Source organism: Callospermophilus lateralis, unplaced genomic scaffold, assembly GCF_048772815.1.
Source record: "Callospermophilus lateralis isolate mCalLat2 unplaced genomic scaffold, mCalLat2.hap1 Scaffold_101, whole genome shotgun sequence".
Lineage (NCBI taxonomy): Eukaryota > Metazoa > Chordata > Mammalia > Rodentia > Sciuridae > Callospermophilus > Callospermophilus lateralis.
Genome location: NW_027510272.1, coordinates 1,405,783 through 1,424,429, shown reverse-complemented (window position 1 = coordinate 1,424,429; position 18,647 = coordinate 1,405,783). Strand labels below are relative to the sequence as shown.

At 35.7% G+C, this 18,647-nt stretch overlaps 1 pseudogene; it reads left to right on the top strand.

Moving 5' to 3' along the window:
* Positions 1-17,965, top strand: part of LOC143386422 (zinc finger CCHC domain-containing protein 2 pseudogene) — a 30,433-nt pseudogene extending 12,468 nt beyond the window's left edge.
* The last annotated feature ends 682 nt before the right edge of the window (positions 17,966-18,647 follow it).

Sequence of the window (18,647 nt, the reverse complement as noted above, 5' to 3'; positions counted from 1 at the left end):
ACAAAAGAGGTGAAAGACTTATACAATGAAAACTACAGAACCCTAAAGAGAGAAATAGAAGATCTTAGAAGATGGAAAAATATACCCTGTTCATGGATAGGTAGAATTAACATCATCAAAATGGCGATATTACCAAAAGTTCTCTATAGGTTTAATGCAATGCCAATCAAAATCCCAATGGCATTTCTTGTAGAAATAGAGAAAGCAATCATGAAATTCATATGGAAAAATAAAAGACCCAGAATAGCAAAAACAATGCTAAGCAGGAAGTCTGAATCAGGCGGTATAGCTATACCAGACTTCAAATTATACTACAGAGCAATAGTAACAAAAACAGCATGGTACTGGTACCAAAACAGGCGGGTGGACCAATGGTACAGAAAAGAGGACACAGAAACCAATCTACAAAATTACAACTATCTTATATTTGATAAAGGGACTAAAAGCATGCAATGGAGGAAGGATAGCATCTTCAACAAATGGTGCTGGGAAAACTGGAAATCCATATGCAACAAAATGAAACTGAATCCCTTTCTCTCGCCATGCACAAAAGTTAACTCAAAGTGGATCAAGGAACTTGATATCAAATGAGAGACACAGCGTCTGATAGAAGAAAAAGTTGGCTATGATCTACATACTGTGGGGTCAGGCTCCAAATTCCTCAATAGGACACCCATAGCACAAGAGTTAATAACTAGAATCAACAAATGGGACTTACTCAAACTAAAAAGTTTTTTCTCAGCAAAAGAAACGATAAGAGAGTTAAATAGGAAGCCTACGTCCTGGGAACAAATCTTTACTCCTCACACTTCAGACAGAGCCCTAATATCCAGAATATACAAAGAACTAAAAAAAATTAGACAATAAGATAACAAATAACCCAATCAACAAATGGGCCAAGGACCTGAACAGACATTTCTCAGATGAGGACATACAATCAATAAACAAGTACATGAAAAAAGGCTCACCATCTCTAGCAGTCAGAGAAATGCAAATCAAAACCACCCTAAGATACCATCTCACTCCAGTAAGATTGGCAGCCATTAGGAAGTCAAACAACAACAAGTGCTGGCGAGGATGTGGGGAAAAGGGTTCACTTGTACATTGCTGGTGGGACTGCAAATTGGTGCGGCCAATTTGGAAAGCAGTATGGAGATTTCTTGGAAACCTCGGAATGGAACCACCATTTGACCCAGGTATTCCCCTACTTGGTCTATTCCCTAAAGACCTAAAAAGAGCACACTATAGGGACACTGCTACATCCATGTTCATAGCAGCACAATTCACAATAGCAAGACTGTGGAACCAACCTAGATGCCCTTCAATAGAAGAATGGATAAAAAAATGTGGCATTTATACACAATGGAATATTACTCTGCATTAAAAAATGACAAAATTATAGAATTTGCAGGGAAATGGATGGCATTAGAGCAGATTATGCTAAGTGAAACTAGCCAATCCCTTAAAAACAAATGCCAAATGTCTGCTTTGTTATAAGGAGAGTAACTAAGAACAGAGTAGGGAAGAAGAGCATGAGAAGAAGATTAACATTAAACAGGGATGAGAGGTGGGAGGGAAAGGGAGAGAGAAGGGAAATTGCATGAAAATGGAAGGAGACCCTCAGGGGTATACAAAATTACATACAAGAGGAAGTGAGGGGAAAGGGGAAAAATATAAGGGGGAGAAATGAATTACAGTAGAGGGGGTAGAGAGAGAAGAGGGGAGGGTAGGAGGGGGGATAGTAGAGGATAGGAAAGGCAGCAGAATACAACAGACACTAGTGTGGCAATATGTAAATCAATGGATGTGCAACTGATGTGATTCTGCAATCTGTATACGGGGTAAAAATGGGAGTTCATATCCCACTTGACTCAAAGTGTGAAATATGATATATCAAGAGCTATGTAGTGTTTTGAACAACCAACAATAAAAATTAATTTAAAAAAATTGTAGTCAGGAGCTGGGGATATGGCTCAAGTGGTAGCGTGCTTGCCTGGCATGTGCAGGGCACTGGATTTGATTGTCAGCATCACATAAAAATAAAATAAAGATGTTGTGTCCACCGAAAACTAAAAAATAAGTATTAAAAAATTCTCTCTCTCTCTTAAAAAAAATTGTAGTCAACCTAACTCCAAATAATTACAGTAGATAAGCAGCAAAAAACCATCCATTACCTTATGTTAGACATTGTGCTAATCCAATTTAAATTATTGAAATCAATATGTAAAAGAGTGAGCCAGACACTGTCAACATTTTTAATTGGGGGCTCTGAGCTTCAGAAATGCTAGGTAACTTGTGGCGGTCACAATCCTCTGTCTGTTGACAGAATCTGGATCCAAAGTCAATTCTGCCAGCTCCAAAATCCTTTTGTTGAACGATTATATATGATAAGAATCAGGGTAAGGATAGATACGGTACCGCCAAAGAGTGCTCGTAAAGATCAAGGAAACAGGAGTATAGAAAGTGAGTGTACATAGGAAGTTTTCATACTAAGCTTTTACTGTTTTTCAGTTTTAATGTAACTCATATATATTAAAATATGTGATTATATGTATTTAGGGTTAGCTCGTAGTTTTGTAGGTATTTTTCAAATATTTCTGTATGTCTTTTTCTGAAAAGCAAGTATAATCAATTAGCTACTCTTGTAGAATATCTTCAAAAATCTTTCAATCAATTCTGCACAAAGAGAGGCATTCCATTCCTTTTTTGGGTGGGTGACACTTGACTACTGAGCCACATCCCCAGCCTTATTTTATATTTTATTTAGAGACAGGGTCTCATTGAGTTGCTTAGTACCCAGATGTTGCTGGGACTTGCTTTGAACTCTGATTCCTCCTGCTTCAGACTCCCAAGCTGTTGGGATTACAGGCTTGCACTACTCCTCCTGGCATGAACTGTTTCTTTTTAACTGGAATGCTAGTCTGATACTGGCTGTTGGCTTCCATCGGATATGTTCTTTAAGTTAAAGAAACATCAACACAGCCTCTCTTTATTTAGAGGTTATTAAACACAGAAAACAACCTAAATTTTATTACTGAATTTCAATATTATATAGTTATAATTTTCCCTTGTCTTATTTTCTCCTTAACAGATTTTTAATCCTGAACTTTAATTACATTTATAATTATGTAAAATATTAATACTGATCCTTTTTTTTGGTACCAGGGATTGAAATCGAGGGTGCTTAAAAATTGAGTCACATCCTTTTTAATTTTGAGACAGGGCCTCACTAAGTTACTCATTCTTAATACTTATAATTCTATAATAAACTCTATTTTGCTATGAGTATTGCTCTTTTAATATATATGAAGCAAGCACTGAAAGAACAATAATTTACTATAAAATGGACCTGGATGTATATATTTTCTGAATTTTAATGACAGAAGATCAGGAAGTGAGAATTCATAGAGAAGAAGATCGGAAATTTTTTTTGTATCAATCTTTATAATCACAAATCGGACTAGTCCACAGTCTTTTATTATATGCAATCTTTTTTTTTTTTTGTACTGGGGCTGAATCCAGGGACACTTAACCCCTGACCCACATTCCCACTTCCCCAGCTTTTTTAATTTTTTATTTTAAGACAGGATCTTGCCAAGTTCCTTAGGGCATTGCTAAGTTGCTGATGCTAGCTTTGACCTTTGGATCCTCCTGCTTCATCCTCCTGAGCCCTTGGGTTTACAGGCATGCTCCACAGTGCCCAGCTGTACTTTGTGCTATCTTAATCCACATTCCCTAGAAATGCTATGCAGTCCTTGTGAAAAATTTGAAGTTGTATTTCTTTCTCTGTGTTTTAGGACAATATAAACAACATTAGAATAAACTGTTCCTTCAAGAGTTTTAAAAGAATGGGATGATAAAGTAATCAAATCTTGAAGAGAAAATACAGAGTAATATTTATCCTAAAACATTTTCAATTTTTCATATGCTTATTTGTCTGTTTAGATCTACAGGAATCTACTTTAGTTTAGAAATTCCTATAATTTTAAACCTTTGAGCAAGTCCAAGAGTTCAACAATTGCATAAGTGAACAAAACAAAAACTTTGTAAGCACATGCTTATGTAGGAGGAAGGTTTTAAACTACTGTGGGAATAAATTCAATACATGGGAAAACAGGCTAGCCACAAAGGAAAAGAAAAGTGGGCCTGTAGCTCTCTCTCCTTTTATTCAAATAAATCCACAGAGGTTAAAATTTTAAATGTAAAAAGTTAGTCCAACAGATAAAAATTGGGAGATAAGCATCTTGGAGGAGGGAAGACCTTTATCAATACCTCTGGAAATGAGAAGGTATTTTAAAATGTTTTCAAAAATCAATTTTACAATATTAAAAGCTATGTTATATTGTTGCATAAACATTAAGGGTTTTAGGAGCAAACAAACAAACAAACAAACAAAAAAGAACATGTAGAACAAACAATGCATTAATATCTTTCATTGATAAAAGGTTCTGAGTAATAAAAAGAGAAAAAAAATCCAGAAGAATATTTAACAGAAAATAAGAATATGGGATTCACTTTGATTATACTTCTATGTATCCGTGAACAATGGTTTGATCTCTATGTATTTTATGTTCAATGGTTTTGACCCCATTCATAATTTGCTCTAGCTTTTCTTAACCTTATAACTGAAGGCAAGGAATAAAATGTAAAGAGTAATGCAGTTTGGAGCAATTTTCCTTTTTTGGCATTGTTTTGTTTTTACCAAGAGCACTAATAAATTTTATAAAGACATTAGAATCATCAAAATAAGACAAAAAGCTACAAATTTCATTTCTGATGTTGAAACTCTCAGAATCCAGGTTTTCAGATTCATAGGAGGCAACCACTAATTCCACACACATTTAGAAGAGTACGAACACATAGATTTATCAGCTGGTTGCAATCTTACACGAAATCAGGCTATCAGCTCATGATCCAGAGGCTTTGTCACTGACAGCTGACCTGAGATGGGGTTGATAATAAAGATGCCAGTCGGAGGTTGGTCAGCTCTGGGCCTAGTGACACTGTACCACGGTGAAAGGTTTTTATCCCTATAAGACCTGATCTGAAGACCAAGAAAACAATGGTATTAAATGACAGACTAACTGAGCTCATTATCAGAGATAGCACATGCCACACTTCCTCCCTTGTTCTGTTACAAACTTGCTCCTTCTCTTTCCAGAATGCCACTGAAACATCCCCAGTGCCTGCCTCTCCTCTCTACTTCTTGGAAACAACCTTCAAAAAGAGATGCCACTTATCCCCAGAAAGACTGGGGGCAATGTTCACCTTTAAAAGAATGCTCACTAGGAGTAGTGCAAAAAGTCAAAATTTAGGAGTGTCAGTTTTAGACAGAAACTCTGGGTTAGACTGTTTAACATAGTAACAGCTGTCCAAGTTAATTGAAATAAAAGCTGTTCACCTTTTTTCATCAGTTACAATAAGAAACAATTATCTATTCATAGTGTGAAATATGCTTTCACAGAACTCCAACATGGTGGAGCCTGGACACCATAATTTTTACTTGCTTTGCACAAAGACTCTTCATTGCAAGAAAGCTTTCCATATCATTTTAAAAAGGCAACTAATACTACAATTCTTTATTAATAAGGAGCTTATGAGAAAGGATCTCAAGAGATATTTTTATACTCCCAAACTGTAGAGCCACTATAAGCACATTTTCTTCTCCTACAAATACAATGGTTCCCAGGAAAATTAAGTCAATGTATGAGTAGCCATTGGAGGCTGAAGAGAATCTATAGGCAGAGAAGAAGGCAGGGAGGCATAAAAAGCAATGACTGGGCAATACCATTTAGAGGAAATAATAATAGATTTTTATGTGTTGGGTAAATAAAATAAATTAATTATTAAAATCTCGTTGTGTTTTTTTTTAAAGTTAAAGCACCATTCTCTATTTTCTCATATTCTACTAAAATAGAAAAATAACACCTTTGTTTGGGGGTTATGCTCATTGGTAAACTGAATTACAATGTTCAAAGGACAGAATATACAACACAAATAAGTGGTTTATTAAAAAACCCACATCTCTCAATAAACACGAGTGTGCATGCTCAAATAATCATTCATAAGAACATTTACATTTTAGCAAATGGAAATATAATGATTTTTGTCTTATTATACTTTTGTCATGAATAATGGGTTGATAATTTTATACAACATGCAAAAAAATCTGTATTTTTAATTTCTTCATCTGAAGGTATGCATCTGGAGTAACCAAAACAACAACAAAAAACTAACTTCAGATTTGAAAGCCTTTGGTTTTACACTGCCCTAGGGATTCTGATAATAGTATCAGAGGTAATTTTTCCCTTTTAAAAAACTTTCAAATGCACTTGGTGCTGGAATTTTTAGCAGTGATTTCCTTTTTTTTTCCTTTGGCCCCAAAGCTGTCTGTGGAGGGCAGAGATCTCCACAGAGAGCCCAGCTCCTAGCAAGGCAGCCCCAGGGTCTGTACTGAGAGTGGCTGAGGAGTGGGTGGAGATGCATGTAGCCTTAGTATTCACATACAGAACAAGCATTACATCCATAGCATCCAGGACCACAGTGGGGGCTGCCTACAAATATTGCAAGAGATAACCAAGGAAAACAATTATAGGTTTCTACAGTGTTATAGAAAACCTAGCTACAGAAAAAAAAATGTTTTCCATACAGATGTCATAAACTTTACTTTGTAAAAAAACACAAAAACTTTTTTAACAGAAAAATAGCACCTTTTTTGGGGGGTTTTGATCATTGATAAACTGAATTACAATGTACAAAGGACAGAATATACAACACAAATAAGTGATTTATTAAAAAACCCACATGCCATGGGAATAATTAAAATTGCACCATTTTTCCCTGACAAGCTCTTGAGGAAAATGTTCTCTGGAATTTTCTGGCAAGTTGATGGGAGGAATGACCCAGTCTCTCTTTTGCCTTTGTAGGTATCCACTGTGTTTGGTGGATTGTCTTGGAAATACTATCTCTTCAATTTCATGGGACTCATTTGCATTAAAATATAACAAGATATTCCTGAGTACTAGGAAAAATATTTTCTGAAAGAAAATCAATATTAATGGGTACCTAAAAGTGTAGGAACCACAGTTTATTATCAACAGAAAATAACTCTGGAGGCCCTTTCCTTATCCCCTTATTAAAATAATAAAAAACAAAAAGCATAAAATTTCTGAATTGCACTGTTCACTGAATTTATTATTGGGCTCAGGTGTGTTAACTATTTGCAGTTTCTATAAGCCATCTTAGATAGTAGCTTAGTACTGAGCAAAAGTTAATACTACCTTTTTATATATTTCTCATTAGTTTAAACCACAGACCAGGTAATGTGATACTGTACATTAAATTTAGATCTTGATGTGCTAAAATATAATTTGAATTCCAAGGTAAGTTTAATACATACTGCTAAGGAATGTCTCAAATATTTATGACCCTATTAAATCCCACAGAATTAATGCTGTAATTATTCTAAATCTATGTCAGCCATGATGGATGCTTCAAATGACCCACTTTGCACACTAGGTATTAATCTCTGATAGATGTCAACATTTTCTTCTGTTTCTCCCAATATCTGTAGACATTTTTGCCATTAGCCCTTCCTGCTTCAGTGCAAATACCCAAGTTAGTTTGTTAGGACACAAAACATCAAAAACAATAAAAGTGTCTTTTTACTCCATTAATCACCAGGTTCTTATTTTACATTATGCAAATGACATGATTACCTTTAATAGTTAATTGATTAATTAAAATTTAATATAATGAAATCTCAACAAATAGCACAAGAAAAAAATGACATTTTTCTTACATGTACTCATTATCATTTGATTATGGCTGTGTATATCACATTTACAATTAAATACCAGAACTGATTGTGTGTATTCTTGTCTCTCACAGTACAATAAATGTGCAAAATGTAATAGTCACAGTTCATCAAACCATGAACTTTAGAATATATGGGTTTGCTCCCTCAGTAACTGTTTTTAATTAAATCAAAGAACTAGAATAGTCTGAAAATAATATTATCATAACTTTACTAAAGAATTTATTGTATCTTGTTCAAAGTACTTAATATAGTGACTTATACAAAGTAAGTGCTCAATAAATGTTTCTGAACTGAATTGAACAGTACTCTCTTGGAAATGTTCTTCGTTTATTTTATGTGGGCTCACAACAGCTTCCACCAGAGGGAGTATATATAATTCCTAAAAGTCATATCAGTAGTATAAATAATTCACACTCCCAATTTGATTATTAAGGGACAAAAGAGATCCTAACACTCATTGTCAGACATGCTTTACTGTTACTACTGTAAATCTGTATTTCCCATCTAATAAATTTGACTGGTGATGATATGCAAAGAAATTGTTTATTTTGTGGTTATATTTAACAGCTTATAAAGCTTCTAAGATGCAAAACAAACTACTTCTAATTTTAATTAAATTATAATTTCAAAGTATAAAAAAATCTTTCAAATATAATTTCTGGTCACTTAAAATATACATGTCTAAGTATTTTAGAAGATTAAAAATACTGGTAAACTAACTGCAGTTGATAAAAAAATTCAAGTACTGGCCATCTATTTCATGTGATATGAAGCAAAATGTGTGTACCACACACACACACACACACACACACACACACACACACACACACACACATTTTGTTAACTGTATTGATTTTTGTTTTGTAGACATCAGCTCCAATATTATACCTTTGCCAACTCCTGGATTGAGGTTGGCTTGAGACTTAGTTTTACTGCCACTTGCCACTTCTCTTGGGTCTCCTTGTCTTGGGCATATATTAGGAATTAGCATGCTCAGAAGAGAGTGGAAAGCTTCTCATTGCATAGACCATGTCATCTTCATCCACCTTGAAATCTTCAGGCTTGCTGCTTTCATACTATACTTTTCTTTTTCCATTGCAGTCGCTAAACTTCACTGTAAAAGATAGCAAATATACATCTAACTACACAACAAATACAAAGACAACTTATACTTAAATCCATTTTAGGTTAGATGATAAAATGCAGTAGCTTGAAACACAAATTTTAGTTTTACTTGATTTGCGACATTTTCTTTTCATAGAATGCAGTTTGACTCTCCACATCTGTAGGTTCTGCATCCCAGATTATTCAACTAACCTCAAATGCAGGTTGAAAGTATTTGAAATATATATATATATATATATATATATATATATATATATATATATATATATATATATATATATCTGATGTATAGAACCCATGCAAACTTCTTATCATTGTTGCCTATAGAAGATGATAAACTACTAACAGGACATGTACATTGTATGAGGTATTATAAGAAATCTAGACGATTTAAAATATGTGGGAGGAGATGCATAGGTTATATGAAGATTCTATGCTATTTTATGTCTAGGACTTGAGCATCCCTGGATTTTTTATATGCTGCAGTCTTGGGATGAATCCTCTATAGATACCAAGAGATGATTGTATCACAGTAGTTTGGGCTTGTGGCCTGGCATCTCTCATTTCAAAGCCTTTCCCTCCTCTCCACAGTCCCCTGGGTACACAGTGTCAGCTACACTTGCTGTTCACTTTGATGCATTTCAAGGAAGTTGCCTTCCACTCCTAATCTCATTGTCACTGAAGGTAGAACAAACCCCATGTTTTCTAAATTCATGTAAGCTATCTTGGCTCTACTACCAGTTTCACAGCCATGCCTGATATCCACTGATAGAGCCAATAAAGACAAATTTCCTTAATTATCTTGGATATTCTGTATATTTCCTTGCATATCATCTTAATGCATAATTTTTGAAGAAATGCTTAAAGCAAGAAATAATACTGCTATGATTCTTTTTCTTTATTGATGTTGAATGTGCTTTGTGCTCTAGAAGTACAAGACTTCATGGTTATTGAAAGGTGAATAATTAGCAATTTCTATCCTTCCTGGTACTTGTGATAGTTCACTTAAACAGCAATTTTATAAAATTTCCCCAAACATGAAAATAAAAATGTCCTCAAAGTAAATTTTAAAATTTAAAAAAAGTATGCCTTAAGAATAGAAGGATCAAAAAAATTTCAGGATCTTAATTATCTCAATCTTAAGTAATGACTTAAGATTGAAGAAAATCACTGATTTTTAAAATGGAATGTCAATCCACTGATGTCTCAACAAATAACAAAAGTTAAACTGTTTTTATGAATGAAGAATTGGACATATTCAAGACAAAATAAAATAATAAAAAAAATATTCTCTAAGGAAGATTATTTTCCTTACAATCCTTAATCGTTCTTTTTGAAGAAAAATTCTATGGGATTAGCAGGTAAAAACATAAAAGAAAAAGCAATTTTTCAATTCCATAAATGACTGATGCTATATTCTGACTCCAATTACATAGGATATGCTTTGGAAAACAATCAACAGGTACATATCACAAACCATATCCACATGCCTTTCACGTTTCTCATGATCTAAGAAAAAATTATACAAACTGCCCCTACCCTTATACAAAATGATATCAGCTCTTTTATTTTCATTAATATAAATTCACTACAATGTACCTAAAACCACAGCCAAATAACATGGATGCTTATTTCCCTTCATAAACATAAAATTCTTGATAGAAGTAATAAAATACTTTAACTATTGAATATATTATTTTCCATATAATGCCACACATATCATCCTTCTTCAACCTGGTCATTTCAAAATGAAAATAAAATAATATTTCAAACTAAATTATGTTAAACCATAAGGTTTATCTTTAGAGTAGAAGTATCCTAATTAATATAGAATTACTCAATTTTTCCATGCCATGTGATTTAATTTTTTTAAAAAAAGAAGGGATATTTCCTAGGAAACAAGGACATTTACTGCTTATCTTTTATTAAAGAAAACCAAATAAAAACTGAAATTGTTTTTTTTTTTTGGAACCTTGCTGAGATTCCATAGTCATTCCCTTCCTCACTGCTACCCACATCCCACACTCATCAACTTGTGGGTAACACTTCCCATTTTTCCACACCACAGTCCTACAGCCAGGCCATCATTCCGGGGGAGGAGTCCCCAAAGATGTCCTTCAGAAGATGCCAGCATATTCCCTGACTTGAGTGCCATAAATTCTCCATTTTAACTATTTTTTTGCACTTCTTGTCCACAATAATTACTACAGTAATGCTTCTTTATTAAAGATTTCACTTGACTAGAATGGCAGAATATAGACTCATTTTGGTTTCTTGATAGTGGTTCTTTTGTTTACTAGGACACCTAATGGTGATAGGGACAACATTAACTCTCCTTCTATAATCCATTAAAATTTTACAACTTTTCAAAAAACTAGAAACAGATTGGAAACTTAATGTGCGATAGCAACATTTAGTGATGAAAACAATAGAGGTCCTTCAAATAATCTGAATTTGTATTAATTTGTTGATAGTGCAAGAAATTGAAGAAGTATTTGCTGAATTCTAGGTACTGTGCAGCACACTTAAAATCAGGTTATATACACTTTTACCTTGACAGCCTCCTGAAGTGGAAATCACTATTTGTTCTACAGATGGAGAAGGAAAACTTGGGCAGTTATTTGTGCCCATGGCTCTTCTACTTCTAGTCATTTCCTTAAGAAAGTGCCAAAGAATGTAAAATCATGACTCTTGAGTATTAAAATCTAAGGCTCTAAAAAATAAAAATTAAAGAAATTACAGAGGCCTGGTAAATGCTAAATTTAGACTTTAGAAAGCACCATGGTAAATAGTGCATGAAAAGTAATTAAATTGGAATATATCCGAAGTGTCCTATAGAGGGCAGTAGCTGAAGCCCCTTCAGGTGGAGTGAGAATGTGAGCAGACAGAAGAGGAGAATTAACTCTTGGTTACTATGGGTGTCTGTTCTTTTGATTCAGCACTAGTTAACTCTTTGGATTCAGGTGTCAGTGCTTTCAGAGAGTGTTTAGTTTTCTTTGCATCACTATGCACAATATATATGAGAAGAGCAACTCATATATCTTGTCATAAGCCAAAGCTTATGGTTTCAGAGGATTCAGTATATGGTGGAAGGTCATGGTGAAGGAACGCTGCTTAGCTTCTGACAGCCAGGCCACAGACAGAGGAAGTAGTCAAGGACAGATAAAGCACAATAAGTGACTCCAAGTAGGTCCTTCCTCCCAGTAATTTATTCATCTGTCAACGGATTAATCCACTTGTTGGATTAATCCTTGCTACATTGGAGATCATGCTTTCAACATAATAAATTTGGGAAGATATTCCAGATGTACACAATAATAGTAAGGGAAAGAGGAGGGCTTTGGGGAAAAATGCACTTGCAGAGCAGGAAAAAAAAGTGACATTTTTAAAACAAAGGGTCTCTAGACATCCAATGAATGAGCAATGGTGGACACTAGAGAGTATGACACTGGAGAAGCATTTTGGAGGAAATTGTATAAAGGTCAGTTAATTAAAGTTAATTAGTTGTTTCACATTATCTCTATCTAACCTATACCGAGTATGGATTGGTTTAATATATCTGTTATTAAATTTTTCTGAGTTCTAAAAAAATGTTAATTTTCATTTGATCTAATATTAAAATAAGCAAAGTTTTGGGGGTATTATTCAAGCTTGAATATGTATATTGCATTATATACTTCCCTTTGCACATTCAGCCAGTACAAAGAATTAATACTTAAAATTAAAATTAGTCCACTTTCAATTGAGAAAGTTCCCTTAGGTGAGATATTACTCCTGACTTCATCCAAAGGTTGGGAAGTATTCCATTTCCAGTGCCTGACTCAGTTACTTGCTTCATCACTGTTAGTGATGTATTATTATTTTCAAGCTATGCAAATTAGAATGCTTATTAATTCCAACAGGAAAATGTAAATTCCATCATTATCTACTGGTTAACTTTTATTGTCTGTTGTCATGTTCACCTATGATCTAGGTGTAGCTAGGAATATTTTCTCAAATTTTCCAAGATTTACCTCTGCTCTAGGATCATCCTCTGAAACATACACAAGAGGATTTCCTTTCTTTCTTCTTCTTTTTTTTTTTGCGGGGGGGGGTGGGAATTGAACTCCGGGGCACTCGACCACTGAGCTCTATTTTGTATTTTATTTAGAGACAGGGTCTCACTGAATTTCTTATCACCTACTTGTGATCCTCCTTCCTCAGCCCCCCAAGCTGGTAGGTGCACCACTGGCAAGAGGATTTTATTTTTAACAGAAACTTGAAAGTTAATGGGGAAATAAGGAGGGAAAACTGCTAAATTACAGAATCTTGTTTACACCAGTAATATATATTCATAATTGATAAATTAAATTTAGTGTATAGCCTTTCAAAGATATTTTTGTGATAAAAACATTAAGTGAAAATTGACTAAAGCAAGAGACATGTTTAATAATTATAATTAAATTCAAAGTTGAAATTTGAAGATGAAGAAAGTAAGGCAAATATCATGAATCTTTGGCTCTTCTAGAAAGAAATATATAATTTGCTGGAATCAACTTGTTTCTGTTATTAAAAGTACCTTCTTTACAGATATGATGGAAAAACCGTGAACAATATTTTCCACTTTCTTTTTTCCAAACACAAAAGCTTTATCATTTTTTAAAATATGGGGGCACTGACAAATCTATCTTAGACTGCAATTAAATTAAAATACACCCTTTGAAGTGACACTATTCTGTATGATCCAATAATGGTGAAAACATGACATCATATTTTAAGAAAACCCACTGAACTGTACAACACATAATGGACCTTATTGTCAACTGTGAACTTGCAGTAATGTATCATTGGTTTATCAGTTGTAACAATTGCACCACATTGTGCAAGATGTTAATAACATGAGAAGGAACCTGTGGGGAGGAAGGGAGACACATGAAATTCTATAACTTTCCATCAGTTTTTCTGTAAACATGAAGTGATCTAAAAACTGAAATTATTTAAAACAATGCTTTCCTTGCAAAGGAAGTCCCAACTTGCTATTATTATTAGATTTGTGAAAGGAATGGATAATTGTCAATACCTCAGTCTGTCTCAATCTGATTCCAGTGAATCACCTCAAGCTGATATTGGCTGGACAATGCAATCTGATCAATAACTTATGTAGATAGATCCTAAGTATGGAGATAATGAATTTGACTTAAAATCTTTCCCCTGACAGAACAATCTTCTTTACATTATAACATTAATTTTGCTTAAGTGTGCAAATATGGCACAGGAAAAACTCCAGAGTTTTGTAACATGGGAGCCAAGGAAATGCATTTCTGGGGACAATTAAAAGAACAAGCTTGGCTAACAGAATTAATCAAATTTAAAATAAGTCTACACACAATTAAATGTTTTTAGCTAAGGACACTATAATACTAAGCAAAAATTTTATTACTCTATTACATAGTTTACATGCATAATATGAAGTTACTGTGCTCTTGCCTGCATAAAACTTTGTTAACATGATTAACACTAAATTAAACACCAGGGAAATAATTATTTTAAAGTACCTGTTTACTCTTAAAGCAATACCTCAAATTAATGTTAACCATAAAACTATAATATCCTTATAAAGTGTTAACAGGAAACCATAGATCTTATGTATTGCCGCAGTCTCTGGCTGGGCACAAATCACGAGTCTCCACACAGCTTGTAGATTCAAACAGCAATTCTTTATTCCTGAACTCACACCGGCCGTCTACAAACATGTTCTGGAGGAATCCACGTTCTCTGCCCAAATCCACTCTCTGCCCAAATCCACTACTCTGCCCAAATCCACTCCGCATGGGCTTCTGTCTCCCAAAATATACTGTCTGACCCTAAGAACTCAAGAGGAACTCAGCAGCAGGATACGCCCTATTCTAAAGGGGGAACACCCTAATCTCCTATTATGCTAAACTGCCCTATTCTAAAGGGGGAACACCCTAATATCCTATTATGCTAAACTGCCCTGGTCCTTGAGCAAGGTCACCTTTCAGAAGTCCTTCCACTAGACAGCATGGGAGTAAGCTGGCAAGGAGATTGTCATACCTACTTGGCTGATGGCTCCCAGCAATGTATTAAATGTATTAGCAGTTAATAGCACTACATAAACCAAATGAATGAAAATGTGCAAATACTCACATATGGTTTCTAATTTTTGCTCAAGTAAAACATACATATTTAGAAACAATTAGAATACAGTAAAGGATTTCCATCCCTTAATATGCCATTGACTTTTTAAAATATTTTTTAACCTTAATTGCTATCTTTGAAGGCATTGGGAAAATAAAAATAGATTCACAAGGTTAGCAGAACTTCCCCTTCCATTAGGTACAGAGCAATAATTATTAATGAACTAGATATCTATTGAAAACACAGGAGGGGAAAAGTGTGGACGAAGCTGTCTTCATTGTATTTTTAATGCTTTTTTACATCTTGATTCTAATGGAGAATGGCTATCAAGTGATGTTAAAATCTGCTTTAGATTTTCCTTTGCCACTCTAGGCTCTTCCCATGTTTCCATTTGAAAAACATCCTCCCACCCTCTAACCCCCCCCCCAAATTGTTGCTATTCCAGGGCCTCCCACATCCTTTTCACACATGCAAAATGGGTTAAACCTGGAGACACTTTGGAAATGCCTATAAGGAACTTGATGAAAAAAATTATCACATTTCCCTTATAACATATAATTATGATAAGAAAAATGAAATATCGAGTTTTAGGACATATGTAAACTATTTACTATCTATAAAACTTCCAACTACACTGTTGTAAAAATCTTTAATAAGACATTTGAGCTTGCATTTATAAAATATCGTTTTTGTGACAAGTTTTTTTTTTTTTTTGGCAACATCAGATTTTTGATGATTGCCATTAATGAAAGCTTTATTCACAAAAGTTGGTGTCAGCAAAGGGCAATATAATATTTATCACTTTTTCTTCAAAGGATAAAAATGTTCCATGAGAGGAAAATGTATAAGTCTCATATGCCTTCTTTTTCCTGCATTCACAAAGGTAATGTTGAAATTCCTCACAGAAATATAAATGATTTTCAAAACTTTTCCCAATAATAAGTGTTTCAGAACATTGAAATAAAATGTTACCTCAAGGCTTTGTAGTGTTGTTAATAGTCTTAATACTATTTTTCTTTAGGATTTAAAATATAATACCACCCAAGTATCACAAAGAGTCATTTTAATCCTTTTTCAAAAGCAGAATTTTTTTCTTCAAATCCATAAACTCTGTGCACGTAATATTTTTGACAGGGCTTTGCAGTTTTCAATTAAGTTCATTCAGGTGCTCTAAAAAAGTCAGGTATGTTAGCAATTTCTTGAAGTGAATAACTCACCTTTAACAAATCTACAGTAAGAATAGTCAAACGTGCTCAAAATCCATTTTTCTATTAGCTGATAAACTCTTGAGGAAAAAAGTATCTTTTGGACAGTTTTTTGTGTACCTTGGTATATAACAGTAAATATGGCATGCTAATCCTTTATCTTTGCACAAAGCTGTAGCCATTTATTTATTCATATTCTCATACCAATTTTTGTGGAATTAAAATTTATGAGCAATCTTTCATATATAGGAGATTACATGTGAATAAAACTTTCAGATTAAACTCTTGAAGTTTACACCTTTATGCCATTTATAACCTGTTTACACCAGGGCCATAGCATCAGCCTCATGTAACATCTGCTCAATATCTTGTTTCAAAGTATTCATTTACTTCCTTGCATTTATTTTTCAGAATAAATAATGATATTCAAAGATTCCCTCCAGGGGCCCCCAGCCTCCGCAGCCGCCGCTGCCCCGGGGGCTGGGGCCGCCTGTTGCTGGCGGGGCGGCGGCGGGGTCGGGCATGCCGGGCGGTGGCGGGGGACCCGCGGCGGCGCTGCGCGAGCAGGAACGAGTGTACGAGTGGTTCGGGTTGGTGCTGGGTTCGGCGCAGCGCCTGGAGTTCATGTGCGGGCTGCTGGACCTGTGCAACCCGCTGGAGCTGCGCTTCCTCGGCTCGTGCCTGGAGGACCTGGCGCGCAAGGACTACCACTAATGCGCGATTCCGAGGCCAAGGCCAACGGCCTCTTGGACCCAGGGCCTCTGGCTGACTTCCGAGAGCCAGCCGTGCGCTCGCGCCTCATCGTCGTCTGCCTGGCGTTGCTGGGCTCGGAAAACCGGGAGGCTGCCGGCCGCCTTCACCGCCTCCTGCCCCAGGTGGACTCGGTGCTCAAGAGCCTGGCGCGGCCCGAGGCGAGGGTTCGCGGGGTGGCGAGGACGGCAACGGCGAGCAGGATGCCGAGAAGATCGGCCTGGAAGGCGGGACGCCGAGCCCGGGGCAGGAGGCGGGCTCGGCTTCAGGGCCCAGGAGGAACTGCTGCTGCTCTTCACTATGGCTTCGCTGCACCCGGCTTTCTCCTTCCATCAGCGGGTCACCCTGAGGAAGCATCTGGAAAGGCTCCGCACCGCGCTCCGCGGGGACCCCAGAAGAAACGGAGGTGGAGTCGTGCAACTTTGCCGGCTCCACGGCCCAGAATGACACTGCTCATGGTGATTACTTGCAAAGTAATGAGACTAGCTTGATAGAACAAGCCCCCATACTTCAGGATGGACTTACCATGGCACCTCATAGAGCTCAGTGAGAAGCTGTACACATCGAGAAGATAATGTTGAGAGGAGTCCAGAGAAAAAGGGCTGACAAATTTTGGGAGTACACTTTCAAAGTAAACTGGTCTGATCTTTCAGTCACAACAGTAACAAAAACCCACCAGGAACTACAGGAATTCCTACTGAAGCTTCCAAAGGAATTGTCTTCAGTGACTTTTGACAAGACCATTTTAAGAGCCCTGAATCAGGGTTCCTTGTTTGTTTCTTTGTCTATACATTTCCTAGATTTCTATGCAGTTGGGAGTTTTTATTTCTCTTGTACCAATGTCCAAAATAAGAAAGAATGCAATGCTTCTGAGCCTCTGGTCTCCTGGTTCAACAACAGGCTTATATGTATGATACATGTAACTTAAACTTCAGACAAACTATCAAAAGGAAAATTTATGGATTTTGAATCAAATGTATGGAAGATGATATGCCATGAGCTTTGTAATGTTTTGAACAACCAATATATATGTGTGTATATATATATATATATATATATATGAAGGAAAATGTTGATGCGTGCTTTTTTTTACACTGAATACTTGCTGTGTGCAATGTTTACTGAATCTTTAAAACTGTGTATTTGACCCCTTTTTACAACACTGGTGACAGTCATATGGTTTTGAAAAAAAAAGAAAGAAACTGCTTCTTCCCCAGCTTTTCTCACTCTCACCCTAAACTACACTGCTCTGGCCAGCCACCCTTGCCCTTTCCCTGGCCTGCGGCAGGAGTACCTGGCAGTGTACTTGTCCACATTTCTGTAAACTGCTCTGCATATAAAGGGAGGGTAAACTTCTCACCTTAATCCTACATGAGAAGTTAAATTCCCAAGATAGTATGTATATATGTAATAAACAGCATCACACAAATACATATATGCAGTGCTTGTTGTCCAAATAAACATGAAAATAAGTGGGAGCAAGAGGAAGAAGTCAAACCATATGAAGCTGAAAGATATGACCTATGGACAGATAGCTTTTTCTTAAAAAAAAAAAAAGAAAAAGAAAACATCTCTCTCCTTTCATCATACTTTTCTAGCCTGTTGCTTCA